The sequence below is a fragment of the Mustela erminea genome, chromosome 18 (genome assembly GCF_009829155.1).
Source record: "Mustela erminea isolate mMusErm1 chromosome 18, mMusErm1.Pri, whole genome shotgun sequence".
NCBI lineage: Eukaryota > Metazoa > Chordata > Mammalia > Carnivora > Mustelidae > Mustela > Mustela erminea.
In genome coordinates this window covers 48,602,996-48,613,695 of record NC_045631.1, presented here as the reverse complement: position 1 = coordinate 48,613,695, position 10,700 = coordinate 48,602,996, and positions in this window count along the sequence as shown.

Sequence of the window (10,700 nt, the reverse complement as noted above, 5' to 3'; positions counted from 1 at the left end):
CTGCCTACTTGTGACCTCTGTCTGTCAAATAAATAAATACAATCTTTAAAAAAAAAAAGTGTTCGGCCACTGGGTTCCTGGCTGGCTCAGTGGAAAGAGCATGAGACTCTTGATACTGAAGTCGGGAGTTCAAGTCCCACCATGGGTGTAGAAATGACTAAAAATAAATAAATAAACTTAAAAAAAAAACTGTCGGAGAACCTCCACACTCCACACAGAGTCTGCTTTCCCCTCTCCCTCTGCTCTTCACCCTGCTTGTTCTCGATCTCAAATAAATAAAATCTTTAAAAAAAAAAAAGTGTTTAACCTCATTCTCGTCAGGGACATGCAAATGAAAATCGTAATGAGACATCATCACACACCCAGACGTATGGCTAAAATCTAAAAAATCGTTAGTGCACACAGCAGTGAGAATGGGGGACAGGCTCTCAGACACAATTGGGTGGGAGTTTAATTGGCATGACCACGTCGAAAAATTGACAGTATCTGCTAGAGTTGAACCTAACTCAATAACCCAGCAATCTCACTTCAGGAGTACCCCCCTGCAGAGAGAAGTGAACGGGGGCGCCTGGGTGGCTTAGTCGTTAAGCATCTGCCCTGGGGTCAGGTCACAATCCCAGCGTCCTCACTGGGATTGTTCCCCATATCAGGATCCCTGCTCCGTGGGAAGCCTGCTTCTCCCTCTCCCACTTCCCCCACTTGTGTTCCCTCTCTCACTGTCTCTCTCTCTCAAATAAATAAATAAAATCTTAAAAAAAAAAGAAAAAGAAAAGAAAAAAAGAAGTGACCTAATGTGTCTTTATCATTAAAGACCATATGTCTTTATCAAAAGACATATGCAAGAGTGTTCATAGCAGCCTTATTTGTAATAGCCAAAAATTGGACAAAACCAGTAAGCTGGCTCAGTCAGTAGAAGATGCAACTCTTGATCTTGGGGTTGTAAATTAAAGCCCCACAGTGGGTGTACAGATTATTTAAAAATAAAATCTTGGGGCATCTGGGAGGCTCAGTCGTTAAGTGTCTGCCTTCCGCCAAGATCCTGGGATCAAGCCTCACATCCGGCTCCCTGCTCTGCGGGAAGTCTGCTTCTCCCTCTCCCACTTCCCTGCTTGTGTTCCCTCTCTCGCTCTGTCAAATAAATAAATAAAATTGAAAAATATAAAATAAAATCTTTAGGGGCGACTGCGTGGCTCAGTACTTTATGTGTCTGCCTTCAGCTCAGGTCGAGATCTCCGGGTCTTGGGATTGAGCCCCAAGTCAAGCTCCCTGCTCAGCAGAGAGCTCTCTTTCTGCTGCTCCCCCTGCTTGTGCTCTCTCTCTCTCTCTCTCTCTCTCTCGAATGAATAAATAGAATCTTGGGGTACCTGCTGGCTCAGTCGGCTAAGCGTCTGCCTTCAGCTCAGGTCATGTAGCAGGGTCCTGGGGTAGAGCCCTGCATCACATTGGGCTCCCTGCTCCACGGGGAGTCTGTTTCTCCCTCTCCCTCTTCCCCTACCCCTGCTTCTGCTCACTCTCTTTCACTATCTCTGTCTCTCTCTCAAATAAATAAATCTTTGAAAAAAATTTTTTTCTTTTTTTAAGGATTTTATTTCTTTATTTGACAGAGATCACAAGTAGGCAGAGAGGCAGGCAGAGAGAGAGAGGGGGAAGCAGCCTCCTGCTGAGCAGAGAGCCCGATGCGGGATTCCATCTCAAGACTCCGGGATCATGACCTGAGCAGAAGGCAGAGGCTTTAAACCACTGAGCCACCCAGGTGCCCCAATAAATCTTTGAAAAATTAAAAATAAATAAAGCCTGGTGGGTTTTTTTTTTAGGAAAAAATAAAATCTTTTAACCAAATATTTGGGGCACCTGGGAGGCTCAGTGGGTTAAACGGCCTACTCTTGGTTTTGGCGTGGGTCCTGATCTCTGGGTCATGGATTAAACCCCATGTCAGGATCCGCTCTCAGCTGGGAGTGTGCTTGAGATCCTCTCCCTCGCTCTGCCGGTCCCCCTGCTTGTGTTCTCACTCGCTCTCTCTCTAAAATAAATAATCTTACAAATAAAGAAACAAATATTTAAAAATGGTTAATCTTATGTCAATTGTATCCTAATTTTTAAATAAATAAAAAATGTAAAACTCAGTGGACATACTTAACAAACAAGCAAAAGATCGTATTTTTACTTTGGAATAAAGACAGAACTTTCTAAAAGGAAATAAATAGACTTTTCAAGTTTCTGGCAACCCTTGGCTGGCTCAGTCGGAAGACCATGCCACGATGCTTGACCTCAGGGTCATGAGTTTGAGCCCCACGTTGGGTGGTAAGGATCACTTACACATAAAATCTTAAACAAATAATCAATCAATCAATAAAATTAAAGTTTCTGGCATCCCTAAACCTACCAATTTGCTTTTTTTTTTTAAGGCTGTATAAGGTGATTTTTTTTTAAGTGTGCACTGTGTTGATTTAATATCTGTATACATTGTGACATGAATATCATAATCAAGTTAACTCATACTCCACCACCTTACATAGTTACCATTTTTTTTTTTGGAAGGGCAATGGTGGTGAGAACACTTAAGATACACTCTGTTAGCAAATTTCTCTCTTTTTTTTTTTTTTAAGATTTTTAAAATTTATTTGACAGAGAGAGAGATCACAAGTAGGCAGAGAGGCAAGCATAGAGAAGGTGGGAAGCAGGCTCCCTGTTGAGCAGAGAGCCCGATGTGGGGCTCGATCCCGGGACCCTGAGACCATGACTTGAGCTGAAGGCAGAGGCTTAACCCACTGAGCCACCCAGGTGCCCCGCAAATTTCAAATAACACTTTGTAGTCTTAGTTACTATAGCCACCACGCCATCCATCAGATCCCGGGGGCTTAGTCATCTTAAGAAACTTACAAAAGTTTATGCCCTTTGACAAATATCTCCCCACTTTCCCCACCCTGCCTACAGTCCCTGGCAAGCACCATTCCACTCTGGTTCTAGGAGTCTAACGTTTTTTTAAATTCCACATATGAGCGAGCTCACACAGGATCTGTCTTTCTGTGTCTGGCTTATTTCACCTACCGTAACGCCCTCCAGGTTCTCCCATGTTGCTTTTGCTTTTCAGTCCTGCTTCCAGCACCTTCCCTTCTCTCTGCCAGTCAGGTATGTTCCATGGGTTCGTGTATGGCTACGCACAGGCTCGTCTGTGGGGCCGCCTTTGCCACGAGTTCTCTGACCTTTGGCAGGCTCTCCCTGCGGTGAGCCCCGCTTTGCTGAGTCTGCATTTCTGCAGGCAGTCCTCAAACTGATCAGGACAGGAAGCGAGGCTTCCTGGGGTCCTGAATCAGCAGAGCAGGAAGGAAATAAAGGCCACAGAACTGTCAGAAACTAAGAAGACAACTTGAAAGCAGAATCCACACCTCTCAGGACAGGGCGGAAAAGAGTGAACTTTGCTATGCTTGGGTCCCATCATCTGTGGATAGAGGCACAGACTCCAGAGCAAGACCCCAGCAGTGCTATTTCCTATGATCAAATGACCCTGGGCAAGCCCTTAGCCTCTCTCCGCTGTAGTTACCCCATCTGTAAAATGGGAATGATAAAGTAGCCTTTCCCATTGATGGCCGTGAGGATAATAGGCATCTCAATCTATAAGGCTGATTAGAGTAAGTCTGTAACAGGGTAGCCTCTTATTACTTTTAAAGGTTTCGTTTTCTTTCTTTCTTTTTCTTTTTTTTTTTTTTTTTTAAAGATTTGTTTATTTATTTATTTTTGGGAGGGAGAGAGAGAGAGAGAGTCTGTGCCTGAGTTAGCACAATGAGGGGGAGGAGCAGAGGGAGAAGCAGGCTCCCCGCTGAGCAGGGAGCCCAATGTGGGACTCAATCCCAGGATGCTGGGATCATGGCCTGAGATGAAGGCAGACGCTTAACCGACTGAGCCCCCGCCAGGCGCCCCTCAAAGGTTTCATTTTGAAAGTAGGGAATTCGAAAATACCCATTTATTTTCTTCCTGCCTTTCCTCACTCCTGTTCCAGTTAATAATTAATATCAAATGAGCAAACAAACGAAGCAAACCAGAAAAACCCTGTTGGCCTACTTTTGGCATTTGCGATGGAACCAAGATTCCTTCCATAGGGAAAGGGCACCCGGATAGGGTGAGGTCTGAGGACATTTTCATCCGAGCCTGTTGCAACTGGAATTGAGGGTCACAAGCCCAAGTCCCATATTCTAGTAGTTGGATGTTCAGAGTGGAGTCTGTCCTTCAGCTGACATGGCAAGAAATGTACCGTTCAGGGGCACCTGGGGGTGGGGGGCGCTCAGTAGATTAAGCAACTGCCTTCGGCTCAGGTCATGATCTCAGGGTCCTGGGATCGAGCCCCACATAGGCTTTCTGCTCAGTGGGGAGCCTGCTTCTCCCTCTCCCTCTGCCCCCTACTCATGCTCACACACTTTCTGTCTCAAATAAATAAATAAAATATTTAAAAATAGAAAGATAACTGTGGGGGATTTGGGGATAGGAAAAGAATAAGTGAAACAAGATGGGGTCGGGAGGGAGACAAACCATAAGAGACTCTTAATCTCTTAATCTCACAAAAGAAACTGAGGGTTGCGGCGCGGGCGGGGGGGGGGGGAGGTGGGTAGGGAGAAGGTGGTGGGGTTATGGACATTGGGGAAGATATGTGCTTTGAAGTGTGCAAACCTGGCGATTCACAGACCTATACCCCTGGGGCTAATAATACATTGTATGTTAATAAAAAATAAAAAATGTAGAAAAAATTAAAAATACAAAGATAAAGAAAGAATATACAGTTCAGGGATGAATCCTTATAGAGCAAGCCTGGTCTTTAGAAGTGTAAGGAGGTCCTGGGAAAAGTGCCCACTCAGAGATGGATGGCTTAGGTCTGGGGAAGCCATGAGACCTTGGACTGATTACTCGTTTCCCTGGGCCTTCCTGACTATCAAGTTGAGGTGTTGGAGGGAGGCCTGCCTCCTTCGGTCGGGGGACCATGTGACACTTGATCTCAGGGTTGTGAGTTCAAGCCCCACATGTGGTATCGAGTTTACTTAAAATTTTTTTAAAAAATTTTTTAATAAGGGGGCGCCTGGGTGGCTTAGTGGGTTAAGCCTCTGCCTCCGGCTCAGGTCATGATCCCAGGGTCCTGGAATCGAGTCCCGCATCGGGCTCTCTGCTCAGCAGGAAGCCTGCTTCCTCCTCTCTCTGCCTGCCTCTCTGCCTACTTGTGATTTCTCTCTCCCTCAAATAAATAAATAAAATCTTAAAAAAAGGAAAAAAGGAAAAAAAAATGTTAAGGGTGTTGGACTAATTGATCTTTAGGTCAAAGAATAAGGATCCCACTCCTCTAATTCCACCACCAAAAAAAAAAAAAAAAAAAAAAAAAGGAAGGTAGTCATGAGGGTTTTGTCTAAGAACCAGCTGGGGAAAAAAATAAATAAAAAGCCCCTCAAGTCCTTTTAAAAAAACAAAACAAAAAACACAGTGTGTTTTAATTATAAGTCAAACTTCGCTTCAAGGGAAAAAAACAACCTTTAGGCTTTTTCTGTTCTACTTAATTGTAATCTTTCTCTCCAGCAGGTAACTCTTCAGAAGAAAGGTCCAAGGTTCCTCAAACTTTTTATCTAAGGCCAGTTATCAAGAGAAGGCTTGCTGGGAGCTGATTTCCCATTTTCACATAAAGCCACTGCAAAGAAAGAAAGCTCCCCATTCAAACATCTTGAGTAAATTTCTTCTGCCATTGCTGATGCTATAGAGTTAATCCAGTACGAGGAGAGTGACAAAGTGCAGAGATTTTTTTTTTTTTTTATGGATTCCACATTCATAACCAAGTACTTGGCAACCTGCCCTCTCCTATATTGCGAAACAAAAATGTGTTGCCTTCAGTGTGTTTTTAATAGGCCAAGCAGTTTATTTGATGACAATGCTTGGGTCTGGACTCAGAGACACCAGAACTTTCCCACTGTGTTGTCATTGCTTTGGTTAGTATCTTGCTTTCCTTCTGCCTTTCTAAAGAACCATCTGGGGGACTCAGGAGAGCGAGTTCCTGAGGCCATGACCGAAACTCTTCAAAGGAATTCGCATCCCGCCCTGCAAAATATTTTGCAAAACTTGCAAGAATTCACCAGTTTTAGATTTTGAAATTACTGGCACAGGCACGTGTCTGCAATCGTGAAATTCTCATGAGAGGGGTAGAGTAAATTTCTATAAACAAAGCAAACTCTGATCTCTGCAGCCCCCCCTCTCTTTTGTTTCCCCCTGCAGCCTTTTGTAGAAATATTTAGACCCAAAGAAAAGGGTCCCTTTCAGCTTTAGGATGCTATAATGTAAACATTTACTATAAATGAAGTGTTCTGTGAACACACTTGCCCATTCCCTCGGAAACTTCAAGAACCTAATTTTACCTCAATGCCTCTTTTTGCTCCATAGGTTGGGTATCATATCCCTTGTGACTCTTCTCACAAGAAAGGAGCTACATCGATATTGGATGTAAGGCCGTTCTTGTTTTTGTTTTTGTTTTTAAGGGAACTTTAAAAAAAAAAAACCAAAAACACTTCTGGACCCAAAATCTTATAACCAGCTTTCACGGTACTCAGCCAACCTCTAAGGAGCCACAACCATGGAACCTACCATAATACACAGCCCTGGGGTTGAGCAGCCGGGCCACAGGTTGATTTCTCAGTCGTTATTAAAATTCCTACTAGCACACAGTTAGATTTCTTTTCGGTGTGGTCTAGTTTGTTGTTTTTTTGTTTTTTGTTTTTTTTTCTGATCCTTGTGTCAAGTCTGCTCACCTGAGGGTGGTTCACAGCACCAGATAAAGCTGTTGGAACGTCAGAGGCCACAGCCCCAGAGATCAAGGAGCCAGCCTCAGGCCAACTAGAACAGCTGAACTTGCTCCCTTGTCACCCCTGACGTCTCTCCCTTGCTTGGCGGCTGTCATCCCTTCTTGCCCGCCTCTCCCCTCTTCTTGTTTTCCTTCTCCCCCTTCTTCCTGTGCGGCTGGAGTCTTACTTACACCACCGCTCCTAACCAGAGGTCTGAACTGTCCTCCGTCCTACTCTCCAGAACATCCTAAGGATTGCTCCCATTTCCTTCTCCTGTTTCCAAACATCTCCTGTCACCCTTTACATGTCCGAGTCCACCCGCTCCCAAATCTAGTGTCCCTTATGCCACCAGGCAGTCCCTAGGCGACCCCTTGAGTCTGGGTTGTCGGATATTCCTTACGGATTACTTTCTCCTTGCTTTGGAATGCAGGCTTATCACGCGCCCCAATATCCATTCTCCTCCTCCTGAAATTTGGAGGGAACATGCGGGCTCAGAGGCCGATTCACAGCCTCTCTTGCAGCTGGAAGTTGCCCTGAACAAAGAGGTGGAACCAGAACGGCTGTGTGGAATGTCTAGAAAACATTCCTCAAAGGGTGGCATGGGGCACCCTTCTTTGCTCCTTCCTGGTTCCTACTGACTAGAATATGGATGTGTTGTCTGGAGCCTGAGTAGCCATAGGTTGGATCATGAAGCTGATCAGCAAGCATCAGAGCAGTAAGACTGGAGGTTTGGTGGGGGAGGGTCTTTGGTCTCTGTTGATTGGGGGAGCCTCCATTCTAGCCCTGGACTGATGGCCGAGGGAGGAGCTAAACTTCTATCATATTTAAGTCACTATTATTTTTCAAAGATATGTGTAGCCAAATGTACATTCTAACATATGGGATTTTTTTTTAAGATTTTATTTTTCGGGGCACCTGGGTGGTTCAGTCAGTTAAGCGGCTGCCTTTGGCTCGGGTCATGATCCCAGGGTCCTGGGATCGAGCCCCACATCTGGCTCCCTGCTTGGGGGGAGAGCCTGCTTCTACCTCTCCCTCTGCCTGCCGCTCTGCCTACTTGTGCTCTCCCTCTCTCTCTCTTTGTCAAATAAAACCTTAAAAAAAAAAGAAAGATTTTATTCTTTCATTTGACAGAGAAAGAGAGAGAGAGAGCGAGAGCAGGAACACAAGCGGGGGGAGTGGGAGAAGGAGAAGCAGGCCTCCCGCCGAGCAGGGAGCCCGATGTGGGGCTCCATTCCAGGACCCTGGGATCATGACCTGAGCCAAAGGCAGACGCTTCATGTCTGGCCACCCAGGCGCCCCTAACATATGGAATTTATAAAGTCATGTTGCATATAAATCAAATTTATGTAGACCCATGCAAAAGGATGGGCCTTGCGGGGAGAACAAATATAAAGGTAAGAAATTCTAATGACTCAAAATTCTTTTCACCAGTTTTCATAGGTTTATCAGATTCCCTCAGTGTCACAAATGAAGTGCAATAATATGGCCTTTATGTTCAGAGCAGAAGATATTTTAACGTTCTGTAACCTTTTTGGGGCAGGGTTTGGGGGTGCATAATTGCAGGCATAGCAACAAATTGCAAGAGTAGTACCAGGAGGGGCCCCCGGCTGGCTCTGTCAGTGGAGCAAGCGACTCTTGAGTTCAAGGTCACGAGTTTATTTATTTATTTTAAGATTTTACTTATTTATTTGACAGAGAGAGAGAGCACAAGCAGGGGAAGTGGGAGAGAGAAAAGCAGGCTCCCCAAGGAACAGGGAGCCCGACCTGACCGGGATCATGACCTGAGCCAAAGGCACTTAACCAACTGAGCCACCCAGGCACCCCCTGGGGTCATGAGTTTAAGCCCCACATTATAAATAAATAAACAAACAAACAAGTACAAGGAACTATCATACAACCTTCACCCACATGCCTCAAATGTTAACGTTAAAAAAAAAAAAAAGAAGAAGAAGCAGCTAACCTTTTACTACATTCACTTTATCATTCTCTGGATGTCAATTTTTTTCCTGAAATATCTGAGACTAAGTTACAGACACGCTGTCCCTTTACCAGTAAGTACTTTAAGTTGTATCTCCTAAAAATAGGGCTTATGTGACAACATAACCACAGTAAGATGATCAAAATCAAAACATTAACACTTGTGCAACACTATTACGTAACCAATCGACTTTTCTCAGTTTTTACCAGTTGCCCAGGTAAAGTCTTTTATGACAAAAGATAATCCCAAATCCCATGTTGCTGTCTGCTGCATGTCTTTCTATTCCGCTTTAATCTGGAAAAAAATCTGTGCTACCTGGTCTTCCATAGCCTTGACATTTTTGCGGAGTTGGTTATTTTGTGACATGTCCCTCCGGTTGAGAACATCCAATGCTTTTCTATGATTAGGTTCAAAGACCTAATGTTCTATTATTCTCAGCACATCACATCAGGAGTCACATGGTAGCAATTGTCCTGTCACCCGTAATATGAACATGGACCCCTGGTTAGTTTTGTGTCCACCGGGTTTCCCCACCACAAAGTTATCATTTTCTCTTTGAAAAATTAATAAATATCTCATGGAAAGATACTTTGGGACTAAATAGACTAAATATCCTCCTAATTCTCCAGCTTTTCCCCACTAAGTTTAGCATCCACTGATGGTTCTTTTTTTTTTTTTTTTTTTTTAACACCACTGATGGTTCTTATATGAATCAGTTATTACTCTGATGGTTGCCCAACAGTAATTTCGTAAATTTTTCTTTTCCAAGAACAATCAAAAAAAATTTTTTTTTAATTTTTATTTATTTGCTTTCGAACCCACTTGATTTATGTACAAGAATTGAAATTAAAAAAAGAGAGAGAGAGAGAGAATTGAAATTTAGGGACACCTGGGTGGCTCAGTGCGTTAAAGCCTGGGCCTTCCACTCAGGTTGTGATCCCAGGGTCCTAGGATAGAGCCCTTCCTCCTGCTCTCTGCTCAGTGAGGAGCCGGCTTCCTCCTATCTCTCTACCTGCCTCCCTGCCTACTTGTGATCTCTGTCTGTCCAATAAACAAATAAAAACTTTTTTTTTAAATATTTTTACAATCCACATTCTTCTTTCTTTCTTTCTTTCTTTTTTTTAAAAGATTTTATTTATTTATTGAACAGACAGAGATCACAAGTAGGCAGAGAGGCAGGCAGAGAGAGAGGGGGAAGCAGGCTCCCTGCTGAGGAGAGAGAGGGATGTGGGGCTCGATCCCAGGAACCTGGGATTGTGACCTGAGCCGAAGGCAGAAGCTTTAACCCACTGAGCCACCCAGGCGCCCCTAAATAAATAAAATCTTAAAAAAAAAAAAAGAAAAGAAAGAATTGAAATTTAGAACATGAAAGCAAAAATCCGGGCAAATAGTGACCGTCTCCATGAACACTGTAAATTAAAATAACTTACCCAGGGGCAAGACTACAGGAGAGAACTACAGAAGACTTAGCTAAGATCTCACTTTAAGGAAAGAAAGAAGTGAAAACAAATGAATATATAAAAATAAAAATGAAAGAGGGCGCCTGGGTGGCTCAGTGGGTTAAGCCGCTGCCTTCGGCTCAGGTCATGATCTCGGGGTCCTGGGATCGAGTCCCACATCGGGCTCTCTGCTCAGCAGGGAGCCTGCTTCCCTCTCTCTCTCTCTCTCTCTCTCTCTCTCTCTGCCTGCCTCTCCATCTACTTGTGATTTCTCTCTGTCAAATAAATAAATAAAATCTTTAAAAAAAAAAAATAAAAAAATAAAAAAAAATAAAAATAAAAATAAAAATGAAAGAAAGAACTGGCTGGTAGTCAGTCTCGCCATCCCAAGACCTTCATGGTCCCAGCACCTACCTGGGGAGGTCTCCCTCGGCATTGTGCCAAATGGGAAATACACCCACTTCCCATAATTACATCAAT